The following is a 24,270-nucleotide window of genomic DNA, read 5'->3' as shown; positions in this document are numbered from 1 at the left end:
ATGATTGCTGTTTGTTTTACAAAGAGCATGCTTTAAAAAATTTATGTCCGGTTTGTGGAACTAGCAGATGGACTAATCCCAATTCTCAAGGACAAAAAGTCCCATGTAAGGTGATGCGTTATTTTCCATTGACTCCTCGCTTAAAAAGAATGTACAGCTCAAGGCATACAGCGAAAGAGATGATATGGCATCATACTGGGCGATCGAAAGAAGTTGGGGTTATGCGTCACCCTGTGGATGGGTCTGCATGGAAAGAGTTTGACGCTAGATATCCTGATTTTGCGAGAGACCCTAGATATCCTTGGCTCTTTTTGTAGCTTTAACATTTTCAAGCTTTGAATCAAGCTTAGCAACTCGTAAACTCCTACAAACAACATCAACAATTAGTAGTATTCCATTTCTACCATTCTTGTCGCCATACCTTCCCCGATTGCCACCAATTCCTTATCTATCCAATGCACAGCAGTCTGTGGAAAAGCCCATGGCCTTGTCTAAGGATATGTTCACTATTCCGAGGGCGACGTTCGGGTCTCCTCCCTTGCCGGCGGCGATTCCAACTACAACACCCACAATTATTCCTAACATATTCACACCACCTACTACTACAACCTCTAACCCTTGAAGATCAAGCTATAAAATTTATATATGTCCAACTTAATTAATACTTGTTATAATGGCTTGTTGCATCGAAACATTGAAAAAGATATATTCCTTTTGTATTTAATAAGTCATCTTTTTCTAAATATGTATGAAACTTATTATTGTTAGCCCCTATTGTAACTAATAATTAATGAAATTGTGACTACAATTAATAATACTGATGTTTAGTTTCTGTTTTCTTATACGAATTTATTTATTAATTTTTCAATTTAAAAATTTATATGTTAACTTTTATAATTATCTTACTGCACTATTTTTAAAGCCTTTTGAGGTGGTTCTGAAAAAATTTGCATCTGTGTTGCTAAAGGGCCAGTTTGGTACAGCCGTTCTAGGAGTTGTTAATGAGGTTAGCAACCATAGCTATATAGGAATCCTATGGTAACAATTATTACTAAATAACCGACATCATAAGTCTATGGCAACGAATGAATATTATTTAATTAATAACTGCTGTTATTGAGCCTTATGACAACGATTATTATGTAATAACCGTTGTCATAGAAGTTTTATGGCTTTTATACAGCTTTGGCATTTTGGTAATAGCCATTTTCTTAAAATTATTTTAAATTTGATTTTTAGTTTTTTTCTTTCATATAAATATACATATATTTTGATTATTTATATATTTAAATTAAGTATAAATTATATATAATAAATATAATTATAAGTTAAATTTACAAGTTAAATAAATACATCATTTTTAAAGGGTTATTTTGATTCCCTAATCCCACCAAACTAATAGGTCAATTCAGTTTTTTTTTTTTTTTAAAAAAAAAAATAAATGAAATAAAACGTTGCACTTTTAAATGAACAAATTAAGTTCCATTTTGAAAGGCTATTTTAATTCCCTAATGGTAATGCCACTTTTAATATTAAATTGTTAATTAATATACATTTAGTCAAACCCTCAAACCGTTTGCTTTGATCGTATCGTTTGCCTTCATCATATGTGTGTATATATAATATTAATTATATTAATGGTAAAATGTGATGAATGGAAAGGCATTGGTAGAATAGATTTTAGGTGGCGTTTGGTTGTTGGAGGTAATAAAATGGAATGGAATGGAAAGGAAACAATTTTCATTTCATTCCTTTGTTTGGTTACATTTTGGTGGAATGGCTATTCCATTTTAAAAAGAAAGGAATGACCATTCAAATGTAACAAGAAAAAAAACTTAATTATTTTTTTATCAATTTTTTTATGCATTTTAAATTTTATTCCATTCCATTCCTATTCCTATTCCCATTCCCATTCTCATTCCTATTCCTATATTTTCATTCCTCCCAACCAAACTTAGTAAGTGAAAGGCTGATTTTTTTATTTTTATTTTTTTTTATTTATTTTGAGGTTGGCTCACCATCAAGCTAGCATCAACATCAATTTAGTGTCAAAGACATCAACTTCTCCATCAAGGCATTAAAATTAAACTAAGGCATGCATCTATATAATAATTTTAACTTTTTAATATATATGAAGAACAAGAAGTGAAATATGAATTTAATTTTTTTTTTGTCATAGTATTTTTTTAAAAAAGATAATTTGTCATAGTGTTTTATTCTTTCTTATTTCTTGATTTCTTTTTTGCTTTTTGTTATTGTTGCTCCAAAATTCGCCCAAAATACGTGGACCAATCAAGAGGGGACACGTGGATCAGATAACTTGGACAGATTTGCTAAGTCTTTTTATGCCACCAGGAAGCGCTATTAACATGGGTCCCGGAGGAGACACCCGGAGTACAAGTTACTCCTGGAAGCCAATATAGCGTGAAGGCCCTCCGGGATGTGTCAGGTCTCTCCCGAGAAATCAAGTCGCATTTAATGCTGCATGGGAGGAAGCGTGTTGGGACTGTAACACGCAATAAAGTCTGACGGCACAACCCCCAAACAGCAGCGCTACAGTAATGATCATTTAAGTCTAGCGACGGCTACTCTGCGAAGAGTCACGTCAATCATAAGACAAAAAGGACATTCTCCATAAAAGCCCTACAACACCTAGGGATTTGACCATGCATCACCCATGGTATATTCATCGGAAATGCCCAACTTTATGGATACTTACAGACACATGTGTAAGAACAATTCTAGGGATTACCCCACCAAAACACTATAAATACCCCCTCAAAGCTCATTTAATGGGGTCGGAGAATCTTGGTTGCAAAAGAGCAAGAAGAGAAAAAACTCACCAAGAACATTCTCTGTATTAAAGAGAAAAACATTCTCTCAAGTGTAGAATCTGTATTAAATACATCCATTAATAGCAGTGGCTCGTGGACTAAGGCTCATTAACGCCCCAACCACGTAAAAAGTCTTCATCTCGCTTTCTTACAGCTCATTATTATAAATATATTTTAATAGTTGCCGAAAACCTCGGTCAACATTTTGGTGCTTTCATTGAGAGCTGAGGAAAGCTGCTTCACAACAAGCATTTAACTTCACGATAATGGTGGAGACAAGAGCTACACGTCATCCTCGCCCTCTGGAAGACGCTCAAGATCCCAATGAGGAAGATGTAGCCTCAAGGGCAGCAGAGGAGTCCGAGGAAGAAGTTCCAGATGAAAACCACGAGGAACACCTCGACGAGTACGCTTACGATGATGGAAGCTACCAAGAGCTGGTGCTCCTCAGACAAAAAGCTATCGATCATGAAGCTGAGATCGAAGCTCAGAAAGTGCAAAACCAAAAAATGCATGAAGTGATGCTAGCCATGCAGAAAGCCATGGAGGCAGCTGGTATTCACGTGCATCCCAAGGCGATGGCCGCTGGACTCGACGGGGAGCCAGCGACGTCTTTGCCTAATTCCCAGCAGCAAAGGCCTAGGGAACCTAGCCCTATAAGGCACCCTGCTGAGGAAAACCAAACAAAAAACCCTACTTCTGCCCCTGGTCGAAAGAAAAAGGCGCAGGATCCGCGAAAGGTCCGCTCGGATTTCCCTAAAGGGAAAGGTCCGCAGAGGGGCAAGCCCCAAAGAGGGAGTCTTGGCCCTCAGGATCGAGGGGACCGGAAAAGCGTTTCCGTGCACCAGGAACCACGGGGTAGAGGAAGGGGAGGACAGAGATGTCCACCCATTGATCTGAGAAATCAAATCAATGGGAATCAAGGTGACCTCCGGGATCACCTTGACCAAAAAAGATACAGACCCGCAGTCTCCTCGGGTACTGTAAACGAAGGGATTATGGCAGAGCTTGCCATACTTCGAAAAGATATTGCCCGAGTCTCCCGGAGGCAGAAGGGAGATGACTCCGACTCGGACAGTGAGGATCGGGAGCCTTGTGCCAAACATATCCTGGAGGCGGAGCTCCCTAAAAACTTCAAGATGCCCGAGATGGCGGCATATACTGGGAACTCCGACCCCAGTGATCACTTGTCACGATTCAACCGAGTCATGACAGTCATGCGGGTCAGCAATGACGCCAAATGCCTATGTTTCCCCCTCACTCTGAGCGGATCGGCAGAGGAATGGTTCAAGAAATTGGAACCAGGATCGGTGGGATGTTGGAACAAACTCCAAACCAACTTCCGGAGACAATTTGTCGCCGCCAGGAAGGTCAACTTGGAGGTTAGTGCCTTGACCAACATCAAGCAACTGCCCACCGAGACCTTGAAGAATTACATCAAGAGGTTCCGAGAGGAAGCCTCGAAGACCAAGAAGGTCGACGACGGACAACAGCTTGCGCTTCTCCAAGCAGGAATCCGCACTGGGACTCCCTTCTGGAACGAATTACAGCAAGAAGGCGCTGCTAGCCTTCAGGACTTCCAGAAGCGAGTCCAAAAATATATTAACCTCGAAGAAGCCCAGATCGTGGCTTACGGAGGCTATTATCCCACCGGATAGCGGGATACATGCCGGGAGTATCGCCCTCGGGTACTGTCCCGACCGCGACCCCTCCGATAAGTGGCATACGGTTTTACGCTACTCCGGATACGCCCGTGGCCAAGCTTTGCCCCCGACATCTTCCCATTACGGCAACCCGTCCGGGTGAATGGACGGACTCCTTCACAGCTGCCCCAACCGCTAGCTTAACAGGCCCTACCCAAGGGTCGAGAAGCAAAAGGTCTTCCAAGGGCAAGACCCGAACGGAGAGAAGCGCCAAAAGAAGGGGTACACACCCCAATATACCCGGTACACGAGCTCACGGACTCTCAGGAACGTGTATATTTTGCCACAAGGCAGAATACGCACTACCGGAGACCCCAGCCATTGTACAGAGACAGCTCCCGGAGAGATCCGAGTAAAAGGTGCGAGTACCACAACGACATTGGCCACAGCACCAACGAGTGTAAAAATCTCAAAGATGAGATTGAGAATCTGATCCGTTTGGGCCACCTCTATGAGTGGATCAAAAATAGGTTGCCCCACCTTAACCCGGGCCGGTGGCAGGGGGTATGCCTTCGGGAACACCAGGGGGTACAGCAGGAGTATTGCCTCCAGCTGCTCCCGCAGGTGACACCCAGCATATACCCGGACTACCGCCCCGGCCTAATGGACGGGTAGCCATGATCTCCGGAGGTCCCCATATCGGAGGAAACACTCGAAAGGAGCGAAAGAGATATGCCGAGGCCGCAAGACACAGTGAGGTGTGGGAGGTCACTCAACTCCCAGCTCAAAGGCCTCGGCTAATGGACCAACCCATAACGTTCACGGAAGAAGACGCCAAGACGGTGCGCTTTCCTCATCACGACCCGCTGGTCATAGAGACCCCCATCGCAAATAAAGTGGTGGCTAGGGTCCTGATTGACAATGGAAGTTCCGTGAACTTGCTCTTCAAAGAAGCCTTCACTGCGATAGGGTTGACCGACCGGGACCTCTCTCCTAGCGGATCGCAACTCACAGGGTTTAACGGAACAACGCTAATCCCGATGGGAAAAGTCAGGCTCCCAGTTACCCTGTGCCCGGATACCCCCCAAAGCACGTTCAAGTATTGCACCTTCGTGGTGGTAGACTGTCCAACAGCCTACAACGCAATCTTAGGACGACCGGCCCTCGTCGACTTTGGTGCAATAACTTCAATCCGACACCTATGCCTAAAATTCCCTACCCAGGAAGCCGGAGTCGGAACGGTGAGGGGAAATCAAGGAGAGGCCAGGCAATGTTACAATGTTGCCACCCACTTGCCAGTACTCATGGTCCGGGGGCCCCCTGAAATAGAGAAGGCTGAAGAAGACGAGCTGGATCCTCGCATAGGATCCGAAAGGGTCGTAGAACCAATGGAGGACGTCGAAGAGATACCAGTGTGCGACGACGACTCCACCAAAGTATTCCGGATAGGGAGAAGCCTAGATCCGGAGGAAAAAGATAAAATAATAAAAACACTGAAGGGCGCCATCGACATTTTTGCATGGCGCCAAGAAGACATGACCGGCATCAGCCCTCATGTCATCACCCATGTACTCAATGTCAACCCGGACATGCCCCCGTACAAAGAAAAGAGACGCCCGCTCGACTCGGTGAAAGCCGAGGCCTTAGAGAAAGAGGTGGATAAACTTTTGTCCAATAGCATGATCCGCGACGTATACTATCCGGAATGGCTGGCCAATCCGGTCCTGGTGCCCAAGCCAAACGGGACTTGGCGGGTTTGTATAGATTTCACAGATCTAAACAAAGCCTGCCCAAAGGACTGCTTTCCGCTGCCCAGGATCGACCAGATGGTGGACGCCACGTCCGGGTTTAAGCTGCTATCTTTCATGGATGCCTATGCCGGGTACAACCAAATAAAAATGCATACGGCAGACCAGGAGTGAGTTGCCCCATCATAAAATACATAACCACAGGTGAGTTGCCCCAAGAGAGGGCACTGTCTCGAAAGATTCAGTATCAGGCTCATCGTTATGTAATGATGGATCAAATTCTCTACCGGAGAGGACTCAGCATGCCTTATTTAAGGTGTGTATCGGACCCTGAAGCTAGACAAATCATGCTGGAGGTCCATGAAGGGTTCTGTGGAGATCATACGGGAGGACCCAGCCTCTCAAAGAAAATATTGAGGCAGGGATACTTCTGGCCAACAATGAAAAAAGATTGTATAGACTATGTCCAAAAGTGTGACTCGTGCCAAAGGTACGCGAACATACCGAGAGCTCCTCCAAATGAGATCACTTTGATGACCAGCCCCTGGCCCTTCGCGGTCTGGGGCATAGATCTCATCGGATCTCTACCTACGGGAAAAGGAGGAGTAAAGTATGCAATAGTAGCAGTGGACTACTTCACCAAGTGGACAGAGGCTGAGCCTATGAAGACAATAACTGCTAAGAAGGCGTTGGACTTTGTTATTAAAAACATAGTGTGTCGATACGGCTTGCCTCACAAAATAGTCTCAGACAATGGAAAGCAATTTGATTGCGAGGAATTTACTGACTTTTGCAACCAACACGGAGTAGTGAAAAGCTTCTCCGCGGTTGCCCGGCCTCAAACAAATGGCCAGGCGGAAGCAGTCAATAAAATCCTAAAGGTCACCTTGAAAAAGAAGCTGCTGGCCTGTAAAAATAACTGGCCGGAAGAATTGCCAAGGGTATTGTGGGCCTACCGGACGACCCCCGAACCACAACCGTCACTCGCCGTTCTCAATGGCGTACGGTTGTGAAGCAATGGTCCCGTGGAAACATTATTCCCATCCCACGGGAGGACGACTTACGATCCGCCACCAATCGTGCCCCGCTCCAAGAAGCTTCCGGATCAAGTCGAAGAACTCCGGGATGAGTCCCAAATACGGATGGCCGCTTATCAAAAGAAGGTGACCAAGTATTTTAACTCCAAGGTTAAAAACAGAAAATTCGCTATTGGGGATATGGTCCTAAGAAGGGTCTTCCCAGCCACCCAAGAACCCGGAGTGGGGGTACTTGGACCAAATTGGGAAGGACCATATGAAATCGAGGACGAAATCGGTTCTGGCACTTACAAACTGAAAAGAATGGACGGAACTACTGTCCCAAGAGCCTGGAATGCCGATCACCTCAGAAAATATTACCAGTAGCGAATTAAACTTAGATTTTGTTCAAAGGGTTTGTACCGTCCAAATGTATGCCTCCTCTATATTAAATAAAACTGAGTGCCTTAAAAACAAAGTTTCTATGCCACTCAGGGGGGAACTAGGGTATACCGCACGGACAAACAAAAACAATCTATGTAAAATATCCTGACCCAAAGGGCAGGTCAAGCTAAGTAAAATATCCTGGCCCAAAGGGCAGGTCAAGCTAAGTAAAATATCCTGACCCAAAGGGCAGGTCAAGCTAAGTAAAATATCCTGACCCAAAGGGCAGGTCAAGCTAAGTAAAATATCCTGACCCAAAGGGCAGGTCAAGCTAAGTAAAATATCCTGACCCAAAGGGCAGGTCAAAATCTATGCGCAAAAATAAAAAGCATAAGTATAAAAACCCTGAGCCAAAGGACAGGTTGAAATATATAAGTGTGAAAAAAAAAGATCGCATATATATATAAATAAAAAAAAAATATATCCTAGCCCGAAGGGTAGGTCATACACATGTAAATGGCCCGGGGACAGGCCTTAAATTGTCTCCCCTTCAAATAAAAGCTGCCGCCTGTATGTAAATTGTTCTAAGGCAGCAGCAAATATGTACAAACAAAAAAAAAAAGTTATAAGAAGAACGGGTAAAATCTGGGTCAATAATATGGCAGCTCAGTCAGCCCGCGGTGGAAGACGAGGTCCAATCCGTGCCTCAAGCTCAGCATCAAGCCTCTTCTTCTTTTCCCGAAATTTGGCAATCATGTCCTCGGGTTTGGGATAAAAAGTGAGCTTGATACTCTGATCGTTGGTGGCCCAAGCCATGTAGACACCATCGTCAAAGCGCTTCGGGCACCGGGCGCAGGAGACAGGAGAAAGGAGCTCGGCCCTCTTGGCCTTCCTGGTAGACTGATCTTTGTAGTCCCGAAGCTCCTTCAACTCCGCAGCTAGAGCGGCCTTGGATTCGATATCCGACTGGTGAGTCTCCTCTAGAGACCTCACCTTGGCGGCCATTTCATCCAAAGCCTCCCTGGCCTCCCGAAGATCTCGCCTGGCCTTCTCGGCAGCCTCGATTTGAGCCCTTAGTTCCTCCTGATGATGGGCCTCCATCCTGCCTCTCCGCTGGGCCTCAGCCTGGATCATGGCCTCCGCCTGAGCCTCCCTCCGGGTAGCCTCCTCTTCCTTGGCCTTGGCCTTCTCTTCCTTGGCCTTGGCCTTGGCCGCTGCTTCCTGGCGCTCGGCAGCCTCCTGGTAGATCTGCCTCTCCGCTGTAAGGTCTTGGAGGACCTTCCTGACGTCGTTCATGTCCCCAAAGTCGGACAGAGCGAAGCCATGGTTTATGATATTCCTGGAGAGACGACCAGCCTCAGCAGCAAGCTGAACCATAACGGGGCGTAAGGAAAAATTACTCAAAGGAAGAAAACAAAATACAAACAACAAAAAGGAAACGCAAAAAGTTGCAAAGTACTTACCACTGTGAGGGAATGGCTGAGGTCCTGGACCTGGAAGATGGAGTTCAGGGAAGCGCAAGTGGCAAACCGCTTGGGCGCACAGCGTGTAAGCTGGGAAGCAAACTCACCGGTCATTTCCGCGGCAAAGGGAGCCAAAGTGGGCCCTAGGAGGGGACGGAACTAGTCCGTTAAAGGGTCCAGGTTGAGGTTCCACGGATCATGATAATCCGGATGGTTGATGCTCGCCTCAACCTCAGCTCGCAGAATCCTCCTAAGGGCCTCCACCTCGGCATATCCCCGGGAGTACTCATCCATAGCGTAGTTGTGTTTGGCTATGCGAAGCTCCTGCCTCACCTCATCCCTCGGAATCCGGGTAAGATCAATGTGAGGAGGAGCAGGATTTTCCTCCATCGGAGAAACCCCGCCGTCTAGGCCATGAGCAGGAGTGTCGGCCCTGCGAGGCCTCTTCGGCTCGTCCTGGGCAATCATCTTGCCCTTACGCTTGCGAATCAGAGCCACTTCAGGCTCCTCCTCGTCCTCCTCTGCTACCACTGGAAGGGCTTGGGGCTCTCCAGCACCCTCGGCGGCTTCCTCCGAGAAGTCCCACCCTTTCCCCTGGCCTTCTCCCGGAAGCACCTCCTCGTCATCCACTAAGTCAATGGTTTCGGGAGGAGCGCCGGAAGAAACCTTCAAGGAAGGAGCCGGGGGAGAGGGGGTGAAAGCCGGAGGAGCCACGGGAGTATGAACCCCGGCAAGCTGTTCCAGGATGGCATCCATGGAGGTACCTGTTCCAATAAAATAAGCAAGTGTTAGAAGTTCGTGAGAAACTGCTTATAAAAGGTGCAGCAAATAAACTACTCCTACCCGAACTTCCTAATTCGGCCCTAGCAAAGTCCCGAACTTTAATGCCGGGCAAAGATCATCTCCGAGATAACCGTCCGAGGGCCGAAACCAAATGGACGCTATGTAAGCCGACGGACCTAAGGGAATAGGTTCGGAGGGCCGGAGCCCATCCGGACCGACCTAGGTAATCTCCTAAGTTCGTAAAATAAAATTCCTTCAAATGATCCCCCACCGGTCGACGGCATCTTAAACCTACGGAGACGCTCGTCAAACCCTATGGGCCTATGATCCGGTATATTCATCAACGGAAGGAACATAGCGAATTATCAAGGGAGACTTACCACCAAAGACCGAAGTGCTAGCACCGGAGCACCCGAGTTTGGTTCGGGGCCGAAGGCCGAGGCCGGAAGTCCGGTTCTCGAAGAACCTTCAAGACGAAGGGGCCCCGGCGAAGGACCCCCAATCTCTTCGAAGAATCTTGTCAAAAAATTTTGCCTCGGACTTCCCGCCAATGGCTTGGCTCCTTCGCACCACCGGACTCCCCACGCGAAGCCCTCTCCCAGAGGCAGCCTGGGCCTTAGAATACGCCTTCTCCTGGGCCTTCCGGTAGAGATAATCTTGGTACTTCTTCTCTGCCGTAGCAATGAGCTCATTCCGGAAGGCCTTCTCCGCAACCGGTGCCCTCACATTACGGCAGATGACCTTGGAGAGGTTGGAGTCATCCACGGATTGATGAGAAAGGATAAGTTTAGCCTTTCTACAATTCTCCGTGGTGACCAGGCCCCCGACATCAAGATCGGCATGGTCGTAGGAGGCGAAGGCTTGAGCCCTTCGAAGGAAAGCCTGAGTGGGGAGCGTCCGCTGGTAAGGTGGGATCCGCACCCACTCCGTGAGAAGCTCCGGGTGGTCCACGGCCCTGAACCCGGAGGAGAAGAAAAATCGGTGGCGGTACTCCTTAACATGAGTCTGCCTATTATATGGAACCATCCCCTCATTAGCAGGGTGGATCCGGAACCCATAATAACCATCCTTAAGTTTGTCCCCTTTCTTGGGGACGGATACAAGTTCATAAAAATATAAAATTTCCGCCGGGCTGGGAGCCCCCCAGCCGCGGGCGGTGTAAAAAATAAATAAGCCTGAGAGCAGGCGGTAAGCTTGAGGAATAAGTTGGTATGGCGCAAGGCCGACAAAAACAAGAAAATTCACAAAGTAATCTTGGAGCGGGAGCATGGCACCGGCCATCAAGTGGGTTTGACTCCAAGCCCCGAAGCCGTCATAGTTGTGATTAGGCGTCTCCGAGTCACGAGGAGGCCGATGGAAGGTCCCTGAGGTAGAAGGTTTGATCCCAGCCACGTTAATGATGTTCTCCAGCTGGTGAGGGCAAGTCAGGGTCGATCGAAGCTCGGCCGCTTCCCAACCAGTGGCACGGGACTTGTACCCTTCCTGGGCAACAGGTCCCAGAGAAACCTCCTCCAGGGTGGCTATGTTTTTCCCTTTCTTCTTCGAAGATTTCGAGCCAGAAGCAGACATTTTATGTTCTGAAAAAGACAAAAAGAAAAAACCCAGCAGTTAGGCCCCATACCAAACCCTAAATCAGAAAAAAGGGAGTGGGGGTCCCCTAACCGCTGGAAAGAGGCCCCCTCCGGACACGTGTCGCCTGGGAAACTCAAGAGAGAATCCCTGAACAAGTGTCGGGTGCAGTAAAATCGCAGAAAAGTGGTTTTGCAAAAAGGAAAAGAAAAGAGAAAAGTCTTCCTATGCCCTAAGCAATTGCTAATCGAAGAACACATGGCCTTCTTCAAACAAAGTTGTACGCCTACAACAGAGGCATGACAATGACGACTCTACAACTAACACAGTAAACATAAAGCAGAACTCGAAGAACTTAAACAATCACACACCCAGAAGTCTCTAAGTGCGAACCCAGAAAACAAACAAAGTAAATGTAAGCATGGTATTATCTAAAGATGCAAGAAACTTACAGTTGATTGTTGAACTGGGGGTACTGAGTATGGTTGAGTGAGAGTTGAGAAGCACTGGCAAAACCGAACACTGGAAAATTAAAGGAAGTGTTTAAGTGTTAAAGCAGTTTGTGCTACTTTGAGGAATTTTCTTTCTGAGAAATTCGAGCAGAAATGGCAAGGAATGGAAAGTAACCGAAATGAAGGAAAGGTGGTGGCTTTTATAGGCAAAAGTGCATGAGGAACAGGCGTCTTCACCTACCAATCGTACGGTGGGGGAAACGCACGATTCAAATTCCCAAAAGATCAACGGACCAGATCAATCTACCATTAAGGCGGTGGAAACGTTTGAGTATCCGTCTGACACCATCAATGCGCCGCATCAATCATGGGGCGTGAAACGAATCGACCTCTGCAAAAGTGAATCGCCGCATTTAATGCCATTATTAGACACACCTTCACGCGCCCCCAAGTCGTATCATAAGACCGAGGAGGCGGCTGGAAACATTCCTGCGAACAAGCATATTGCTGCATTAAATAACATCATTTAATGTGCCCCCACGCGCTCGAGGCTCGAGCTAGGGAAACGAGGGGTCAACCGGAGACACTCGAACAAGCCTTGGTTTATTTTTACTAAGTAAACAAGGCTTGGGGGGTAAATGTTGCTCCAAAATTCGCCCAAAATACGTGGACCAATCAAGAGGGGACACGTGGATCAGATAACTTGGACAGATTTGCTAAGTCTTTTTATGCCACCAGGAAGCGCTATTAACATGGGTCCCGGAGGAGACACCCGGAGTACAAGTTACTCCTGGAAGCCAATATAGCGTGAAGGCCCTCCGGGATGTGTCAGGTCTCTCCCGAGAAATCAAGTCGCATTTAATGCTGCATGGGAGGAAGCGTGTTGGGACTGTAACACGCAATAAAGTCTGACGGCACAACCCCCAAACAGCAGAGCTACAGTAATGATCATTTAAGTCTAGCGACGGCTACTCTGCGAAGAGTCACGTCAATCATAAGACAAAAAGGACATTCTCCATAAAAGCCCTACAACACCTAGGGATTTGACCATGCATCACCCATGGTATATTCATCGGAAATGCCCAACTTTATGGATACTTACAGACACATGTGTAAGAACAATTCTAGGGATTACCCCACCAAAACACTATAAATACCCCCTCAAAGCTCATTTAATGGGGTCGGAGAATCTTGGTTGCAAAAGAGCAAGAAGAGAAAAAACTCACCAAGAACATTCTCTGTATTAAAGAGAAAAACATTCTCTCAAGTGTAGAATCTGTATTAAATACATCCATTAATAGCAGTGGCTCGTGGACTAAGGCTCATTAACGCCCCAACCACGTAAAAAGTCTTCATCTCGCTTTCTTACAGCTCATTATTATAAATATATTTTAATAGTTGTCGAAAACCTCGGTCAACAGTTATATACAATATATATATATAATGCTAAAATTATTAAAGAAAAAAATATGTAATATATATTTTAATGTTGAATTGAATGTTCATTCTCCTTTAATATCATTAATTCGTTCTATTAATTATATTTTATTTTAATTGCTATTTTTTAATTGAAATTAATCATTATTTTTTTAGTTATTAATTAGTCACTACTCATTAGTACGTACTAATGTACTACTCTTTCTTTTTTTTTTTTTTTTTTTTTTTTTTTTTTTTATAGTTGTAGAAATATTACTGCATAAATTAGATAATTAATTGAAAAACGTATTGGGCAAACTGACGACTCTTAATTTGTGATAGGGAAGGGCATTTTACATAAATGTATACAATATTTTAATTAATTATAAAAAATGTGCAAAAAAAATTAATTTCAAAGATGTATACATTCGAAAATATTTTTACATAAAATCATACAAAATTTTAATTTAATTATATTAGATGTATTAATGAGTTAAACTTACCATAATTAGATTTGTGTAATTATTTTATGGCTATTTTTTTTATTTATTATGTCCAATATAATTATTGGTAGATTTTTAAAATCAATACAAATCACATCCATGATTCACATAATAATTGTATGGTATATTTTTCAAAATCAATACATATATAATCATGATTTTTTTCTTTATTAAAATATGTCCAATATGCTCTATATATTATCAGAATTAAAATGATATTATGTTCTTTAGATAAAAATATTTAGTATGTTTATTTTTGTAAAAGATTATTCTAAATATTTAATTCATTTTATGAAATTGTTTATTTTTTTAAATAAACATGTGATTTATTAAATAATAAAGATATATATTGGTAAAAAAAATATAGATTAATTATAAATATAAAATATATTTATAACTAGTAAAAATATACGTTTTTTTTTTCTACATAATTTTTTTTTTTTTTGACAAAGTGATTAAAATCACTTATGAATTTACGACGCCCACGTCCGCCACCGGCCCTGGAACCTCCTCAAACCAAGATAGCTCATCGTCTAACCGTAGAGCATGCTTTGCCAATTATGGGCTGCTAAAATCTTAGAGCAAGCCCCATGGGACAAAACTGCCTCTGGAAATTTAGACAATAAAGCTATAACATCTTCAAACAACGCTCCTAACTCAATAAAATACTAAAGTTCCACCTGAAAAAAAACATCAAAAAACAACATAAAACTTTAATTAGAAAACTCTGAAGAGAATCAACCAACCACCAAGACTAATCAACTAGATCTCCCTATAAAATACTAGAACTAGCCAAAGGGATTACCCTTTGGCTAGTAACAACTAAATTATAGCATTCTACTTCATAGCCTTAGGATCCCTATTCCTTACTTTTACCCTTTTAAAATCAAACATAAATAAAATTTTCCTTTTAATATCCATTATTCCTTAAATATTCAAAATATCATATACTAATTATTTCATTTTATCTCTTAAAAATATTACTTATTTATAGACTAAAACATGTCAAAATCCTTAATAAGTCAAATTATTTATTATTTTATTTATAGCGTAAAACATGGTATCTATAATCTTTATTCAATCTAAATTAAACCAAAATTGTATTAATATCCTTAAAACTTAAGATTGCACTTTTCACATTCAAAAGTATCATTTTCCTAATACAACTTCATCATACATTTAATTAAAAATATTAAATTAATATTAATTAATTCAATTCGACATTATGACATAATGCTTCCTTATTTATTATTTAAATAGATAACCTCCTAATTATTATTCCATTCAAATTATTATAAAAACTATTCATATTAGTATCTTCCTATACAACTAATAAGGCAATAATCTCAATTCTTCATTAGCATTTACTTCCCATTTATTTCAATATCTTCCCAAAAATAAAATAACATAGAACAAAGTATTCTCAATTCACAATTAATGTCCCTATCTCCAATTTATTACAAAATCCTACATTTATAATTTATATACCAAAATTAATATTATATTATCTATAATATTATGTTATCTATAATAAACTCCTATTTATAATTTATATACCCAAAATTAATATTATGTTATCTATAATAAACAAATAAGTATATACATAATTGTTAGCTATTAAATTTTAAAATATTTTACAATTTATGATATCTTGTAATTTTAACAAATTACCCTAAATAATTATGACATAGTGCTTCCTTATTTATTATTTAAATAGATAACCTCCTAATTATTATACCATTCAAATTATTATAAAAATGCTATTAAGGCAATAATCTCAATACTTCATTAGAATTTACTTCCCATTTATTTCAATATCTTCCCAAAAATAAAAAATAAATAAAACAAAGTATTATCACTTCACAATTAATGTCCCTACCTCCAATTTATTACAAAATCCCACATTTATAATTTATATACCAAAATTAATATTATGTTATCTATAATATAATGTTATCTATAATAAACTCATATTTATAACTTATATACCCAAATTTAATATTATGTTATCTAAAATAAACTAATAAGGCAATAATCTCATAATTATATACCATAATTGTTAGCTATTAAATTTTATAATATTTTTACAATTCATGATATCTTGTAATTTTAACCAATTACCCTAAATAATTAGGGGTCAGCCATAAATCACGCGAAAACCTTAAAAGGCACCAAAGCCATACACAATGGCGCAGCTCATCCATCAAATTTGTACTTCTATTTCTTCCATCAAAAAACTAATGCCACTCATCGAGAAATTCTTTAAAAATACAAATAATATAATAATTTTGGTACATTCCCATAATATTGAGAACAAACCAAATTTTCATAATAATTTGACTTCCCAAATATATATGAACCAATATATTCTCATTAGACCATTAGTGTTTCCACCTCCCTTTATTACAAGATTCTCAAGATTCTTATTCTTCAATTTACTTAATTAATTATAATATTAGAATCTGAATATTAAAATTCTAAACACTTTCCTTTTATGCTAAAAATTCCTAAAAAAAATATAAACCAAAACATAGCTAATAGGAATTAGCCTATAAAGTAAACCCTCTTAAATCTTATTTCAGTTTAAAATATTCTTTAAATCATACCTTAACCAAAATAATCCTTTTATTCCGACTAATAAATCTGTATAGTGCATAACTTATTAACTTTAAAATATTATTGTGTCAAAATTTTCTTATACATTCAATACCAATAAACGTGAAAATTTAAACAAACTACCCTAAATAATTAGGGGCCCAACCATATAATAGGTGCTAAAGCCTTGTAAGGCGCCACAACCATAAATAATGGCGCAAAATAGAACAAAATTAATATAAAACAAACCTATAACAAAAAAGAAAAACATTGAAAAAAGAAAAAATAAAAAAGTTGTGAAACAAAAAAGAAAGAAAAACATTGAACTCATTTACAACAACAAACGATAGACAAAGAAAATTAAAATAGAAAACTCTTAAGGTAACTTGAACAATAAATATGATCAAGAGGTATTAACTACAGAATAGTTGTTTCAGAATCGCGATCACTGACCCTTAATATAACCAATTCTTTCACGAATCACACAGACATTATATCAAAGAGTATATACACCAACTAAAACACTATCACAATTCACATAAAAATCGAAATACGACTATATAAAATGGAATGAATTCAGTCTACGAAAAAGAGAAGAAAAAAAAAAGAAAAACAAAGAGAGAAATATTTACCGTGATAGTTTGTTGGAGGATTAGAACGATAGAGAAGTAAGTACTCTCTTTAGCTTATATTCGTTGTAACTAACTAAAATAATGATCTATATCAAACAATATAATAATATATATCAAACGCTTAATGAGAGAGCTTTTCTCTAATTTTATCTTATGTATAATATTTTTATTATGTCGGTCAACAACCTATCGGGTCATAATATTTTTACATGGTTGATATCCATTTCTTCTTTCCTATATTGAATTTTTGATACATAATTTTAAATAAACATAGATATAAATTATTAATACATTATTGTTTATTATTTTTATTAAATATTTTGTTAAAATAAACATATATTTATAATAAATTGTAGTAAAATAGATAATAAATATTTATACTATACAAAAAAAAAATAGTATATTTATTATATTAAACTGTTTATTATTTATTTAATTTTATTTTTTGAACATGTTTATTTATTTTTCATAAAACAACTAATATATATAATAAATCGTATATTTTATAATAAATACACTATAAATAAACATAAATATATAATAAATCACACTAAGATAAATCAAAACATTTATATTACAATTAAAAAAAATAGCATGTTTCTTGTGTAAAAGTATTTTTTTTTTCAAATAAACATGTATATTATTATTAAAAAAAATTTAAAACATTACTGTAATAAACATAGTACATTATTATATTTATAATTATAAATTATAATAATTTAAACATTAACAATGATATTATTATAAATAAAATATTTTATTAGTATAATAAATTTATATAATTTTATTCTTTTAATTAAATTACTATAATTAGTTTTCTTCTTAAATTTCATTTTGTTCATTATGTACTTATACCATACATATATTAGTAATTATTATAAGTATCAAATCAATAATCATAAATAATAAAATTTAAAGTTACATGTTATAATTACTACACATTAATGCTCCTTAATCCATAATCCACATTTAAAGAATATTATGTATATATATATTTATAGTAAGTTTAGTTAATATGATTTAAATATTAGTAAATATGTAATTAAAATGTATGAGTTTTTATAATTAAGTTTTTTTGCACATTTTTTGTAATATATTAATTTTTGTTGTACATTAATGAAAAAACCCCTTATTTAAATTTGATGCTTTAAAATTTGAAGATAGAATCGGCAGCAAATACCATGATCTTTTGTTCTTTTTTCACTTCTAATTTAATAAATTATTACTGTATATATTGATTGTATTTTGAAATATTATATTAACTCTTGTGTTTTTTCAGCTATGCCTCCTATAATTAGAAAACATGAATTTGGGTTAAATTCTTAAGAAAAAAAAATTGAAGAGTTAAGTACTCATCTCAAAGAAAAACTCTTAATAAATTTATTATAAAAGAACCACATATTTCTTTAGAAAATCATAATCATGACATTGTTGATGTTGAAATTCTTGAAAATATGGTTCCAAATGAGAATGTTCCAAAACTACCCAGCCAAACATAGTATAAAGTTGCGGATCTAGGTCAATTGTCACAATTGTAAACACCCAACCTAATTACTGGGTGTTTGAGAACGATCCTACGATCTGATTGGGTTCCTGAGATTTCTGACACAATTGATCGCTTAAATAACTATAGTTCGCTAAATTCAGTCAAACATAGTATATAGTTGCAGATCTAGGCCGATCATCACAATAAGTTGTAAATCATGCGCACCCAACCATTACGGGGTGGTTTGGGAACGATCCTACGATCCAATTACGTTATTACTTTTCTTGCTGAGTTTATTAAAATTTAAATATATGTTTTCATAAAATAATGTATATATTTTTATATTAAAAAATTTGTTTGATTTTGTTTATTTATTTATTTTAAGTGAAAAATAACATTGGTCAAAAATAAAACAAATTAAAGTGATAAATATACAGCCCAAAACACATAATGATGACAAATTTGTACCAAAGCAAAGCCCAAAGGGATCAGCCCAACCCACCATGATACAGCCTCGCCACGTGGAGGGGAGCTTGTAATAACAGGTAGTAGTTGGTGAAGAAAATAACCGGATATTTATTGCATCGCATCATAATTAAAAAACTGTTTTTTGTTTTTAAAAATAGAAAATTATTTTTTGAAAATAATTTGGCTTGTTTGGCCTTGTTTTTTGAAAACAGTTTTCAGAAAATAAAGTTACAAAAAACAAGAATTTTGAAAACAAGAAAATGTTGTTTTCTGTTTTAAAAACCAATTCAATTTTAGTCAATATTATTTCTAAAAAACACTAACCAAACATGACTTGTTTTTAAAAATTTTAAAAATTATTTTTTGTTCTCATTTCTAAAAACAATTTTTTGAAAACAAAAAACAAAAAGCAATACCAAACATGCTCTTAGAGCATCTCAAATGGTAATATTTTAGAGAATGCTTGATGAGGTGAAAAATTTAGATGACAAAATATAGGGATAGAAAAGAATGTTATTCTTGAAAAAATTTACATTAATGCCACATAATAGCATTGATGTTATGTTTTTTTTTTTTATACAATAAAAAATTAAAGGTGCATCTATAATAGTTTAATAAAGAAAAGAAATATATATATATAATGTGTGAGATTATAATTGTAATATTTTTAAAAAATATTATACCATTTGAATATTTTTAAAAGTAAATTTACCAAAAATATAATGTAAAAAAAAATATATTAAATCTTTAAATAACGTGAAGACATGTGAAGATATATAGATCTTCAAATAATGCTGAAGGAGATGCTCTTATTACCCCTGTCAGTTTGACTTTAAAAGCATATATAATAAGAAATTTAATCACAATATTAGTGTTGTAGTTGTTAACAACTAATTCTGCTATGTTCATTTTACTGTTATATTAGTTTTACTGTTACATTAGTTGTCAGTTAAGGTAGTTAGTTGTTTTGTTTTCTGTTAACAGTTTTGTTTTGTAACAAACTCTCAGTGTATAAATAAAGCCTTTGCCTATACCTTAATTAGCTTTTGCTCTGCTAATCTTGGTTCTTACCAATTCAATTTCTCGCTCTGTTTTTTCTTTTCTCTGGTTTATACTTGAACTCTTACATGGTATCATTCGTCCATGGCGTCGTCTACAACGGATCCTGCTCCTGCAACAATGGCTACTGCCACCACTCCCGCTGCTCCTTCCACTCAATCCTGGAATCCATTCTCCAATTCACTCACCTCCTCTCTCACCCTCAAACTTAATCGCCTAAATTTCCTTTCTTGGAAATCTCAAGTTGTCCCTACCGTGATCGGTCATGACCTAGACGATATACTTTTCACTGGTGTTCCTCCACCCAAGCTGCTTGTCAACAATGATCCCAATCCTGAATATGCTGTGTGGCGCAGAAAGGATCAGCTACTTCTTTCTTGGTTAAGATCGTCGATGACCGAGTCGATTCTTGCTTCTGTAGCAAATTATCACAGCTCCTTTGCAGTGTGGCATGCCCTGGAACAAAAGTTTGCCAGCCAAACTAAGGCTCGACTTCTCCAATTGAAAGGCCAATTCTGAAACATCCAAAAGGGAAGTCTCTCGATCTCTGAATATGTTGATAAAATTCAATCGATTTCTGATGCTCTTTCTGTAGCTGGCTCTCCGGTCAGTAATCAAGATTTAGTTTTACAACTATTAAATGGTCTTGGACCAGATTTTGATTCTGTTGTCTCAGGCATAACTTCAAGAAGTGATGAATTAACAATTGAGGAGGTACAAGCCCTGCTCTTGACTCATGAAAGCAGACTTGCGCATCATCAATCGTTAACAGATCTTGCAATTAAGATGCAAGCCAATCTCACCTTTGGTAATGGTCGATCGGGTGGTGTTCGACCATATGCTAATGCCAAGAATCCCCCATCTGACACTTCTTCTACATCCATAGGCCGTGGTCGAGGCTACCCACGTTACAACTCTCAAAGAATCATCTGTCAAGTTTGCCTCAGATCAGGCCATACTGCCCCCGTGTGTCACTATCGCTTTGACAAAAATTGGGTGGTTCCTCGCACCAATCCCTATGCTGCACGGGCCAATCTTGCTGAAGTGGAGTTTGAGTATGAACCACAGGCATATTCCACAACATTAGTTCAAGATTTTGGTGATGATAACTCATGGTATGCTGATACGGGAGCCACGGCTCATGTCACTTTTGATGCCACCAATCTTGACAGCCAACACACTTATAATGGTACTGAAACTTTGGCCGTGGGTGATGGTAAAAAGTTGTTAATTTCTCATATTGGTCATTCTACAATCCCTTCTACTAATCCCTCTTGCCCTCTTCAATTAAAGTCTGTGTTACAAGTACCTTCCATAACTAAGAATCTCGTAAGTGTATCTAAGCTTGTTGATGATAATGACATATTTCTTGAATTTCACAAACATTGCTGTTTTGTTAAGGACAAGCAAACCGGGGCACCTCTCCTCAAAGGAAAGCGTAAAGCTGGTCTGTATATGCTCAACAATGATTCAGAGATTTCCAACTCAGCACTACAATGTCATCTTACTACAGCATCTTTTTTTGATGAACACTATCCCTGTACTGATAACATACAGCACTCTCACAATAATAGTGCTCTTGTTTCATGTAATCCATCTTTCATGAATAAAGATAGTAGTTCTATTTCCAATTCAGCAGCCTTTACTGCTACTTCGTCATGTACTGATATTAATATATGGCATTGTAAACTTGGACATCCCTCTTTAGCCACATTAACCAAATTACTTCCTCAAATACCTCACACTGGTTCGATTAAAACATTAAAGTTTTGCACAACCTGTCAACAAGGAAAAAATCACAGACTTCCCTTTCCCATTTCCACCAGTCGTGCCAGTCAACCACTAGAACTTATTCATACGGATTTGTGGGGACCCTCTCATATTCAGTCCAAAGATGGGTTTAAATACTATATTCATTTTATTGATGATTATAGTAGGTTTACTTGGATTTATCCTTTGTCTTTAAAATCACAAGCTCTTGATATGTTTCTGCAATTCAAAAGTATGGTAGAGAAACAATTTGGTTTACCAATTAAAGCTGTTCAAGCTGATGGAGGTGGTAAGTACAAACCATTTAAGAGATTCTTCAGTGACCAAGGTATTTTATTCTCTCATCCATGTCCCCATACACATGAGCAACATGGTAGGGCTGAACGAAAACATAGACACATTGTGGAAATCGGCCTCGCTCTACTAGCACAAAGCAATCTTGATTTCTCTTATTGGTGGCATGCATTCCAATATGCAACTTTCACTATCAACAGGCTCCCTACTGCTATTTTAGGCAACATCAGCCCTTTTGAATGTCTATTTGCCTCCCCACCTGATTACACAATAATGAGACCATTTGGGTGCGCTTGCTTTCCACATCTTAGGCCTTATCACTCTCACAAGATGCAATTCAGGTCTGAGCAATGTTTATTCCTTGGCTACTCTTCCTACCATAAAGGCTATTTATGTGAAAATGCTCAAGGAAGGATTTATATAGCAAGAAATGTTGTATTTAATGAGGCTCATTACCCAGGTGCTTTCTCATCTACATCTTCCCAACAGGTACTTAACTCTCCCATTACTGCTCCTACTGCCACATTTACCACTTATAATGACTTCCTTAATCCTAATACTACTACTACATGTCCTACTGGTTTTGTCCACAATGGTACTGAGACAATTACATCTCACCCGAGCCTTATACCTGACCATGCCCCACCACTTTCTGCATCTCCACTTGAGCCTATTCATCATTCATCATCTCCACTTCCCACACCAGCAACTACCACTGCAGCACCATCACATAATTCCCCTATTAATATCCCACCAACAATATATCCTACCCTCTTACCACCCACAAACACAACTACACCTCCATCTATTGTTGTACCCAGTTCTACACCTGTTGATCCATCACAGATTGCCCCACCGGTTTTAGAAGATTTTCCTCAGATTCCCTCTACCAGAACACATCCAATGCAAACCCGATCCCAAAGTGGCATTTTCAAACCAAAGTCTTACTTGGCCACTAAACACCCACTTCCCCAAGCCTTACTACCATCTGAACCAAGGAACCTCAAAGAAGCCCTACAACACCCTAAATGGCTTGCTTCCATGAACTCTGAAATTGGGTCACTTAAACGTGCTGGTACATGGACACTTATACCCTATGAACCCGGTATGCATGTTATTTCTAACAAGTGGGTTCATCGAATCAAGCTCAATGCTGATGGCTCATTAGATCGCTATAAATCCAGACTTGTAGCAAAAGGATTTTTACAAACACCAGGAATTGATTATGCTGAGACCTTCTCTCCTGCTGTAAAACCAGTGACAGTACGCACTGTGTTATCCCTTGCTGTTTCTCACCAATGGCCAGTCAAGCAACTCGATGTTAGTAATGCATTCCTTCATGGAAATCTCACTGAAACCGTGTATATGAGCCAGCCACCAGGCTTCATCGATTCTGAGAAACCGACTCATGTTTGCTTACTGCATAAAGCAATTTACGGCCTTAAGCAGGCCCCTCGAGCATGGAACAACAAGTTAAAAGATTGTCTGGTGCAATGGGGATTCACACCATCAAAAGCTGATACATCATTATTTGTGTACCGCTCAGGCTCTTCCCTTATTATTCTCCTTGTCTATGTTGACGATATTTTAGTCACAGGTCCTAGTGCTTCACTCATTGACAAGCTTGCAACTGATCTCAACAAAGAATTCTTACTTAAGGACCTTGGTGATGTGCATTATTTTTTGGGAGTTGAGATTTTCAGGGACACTTCGGGCATGTATCTCTCTCAAACGAAATATATTACCGACTTGCTCAAGAAACTCAATATGGAAGGTGCCAAAAGCTCTCCCAATCCATCTAGTGCATCAACAAAATTATCATTGACTGAAGGAGAACCTTTCCCAGATGTTACTTTGTACAGAAGTACCATAGGAGCATTGCATTATCTCTCTCTCACTAGACCCGATGTGGCCTATATCATCAACAAGCTGAGTCAATTTATTAAAGCTCCTACTTCTTGTCACTGGGAGGCTTGCAAAAAGTTGCTACGATATCTCAAAGGTACCATTTCTGAAGGACTTGTTCTTCGGCCAACAACAGACATGACACTCCAAAGCTATTCGGATGCTGATTGGGCTAGTTGTGTAGATGACCGTCGATCAACAGGGGGCTATGTTATTTTCCTAGGAGGCAATCTGATATCATGGTCAGCAA

This window comes from Cannabis sativa, chromosome 6 (genome assembly GCF_029168945.1).
Source record: "Cannabis sativa cultivar Pink pepper isolate KNU-18-1 chromosome 6, ASM2916894v1, whole genome shotgun sequence".
Lineage (NCBI taxonomy): Eukaryota > Viridiplantae > Streptophyta > Magnoliopsida > Rosales > Cannabaceae > Cannabis > Cannabis sativa.
This window is presented reverse-complemented; position numbering follows the sequence as displayed.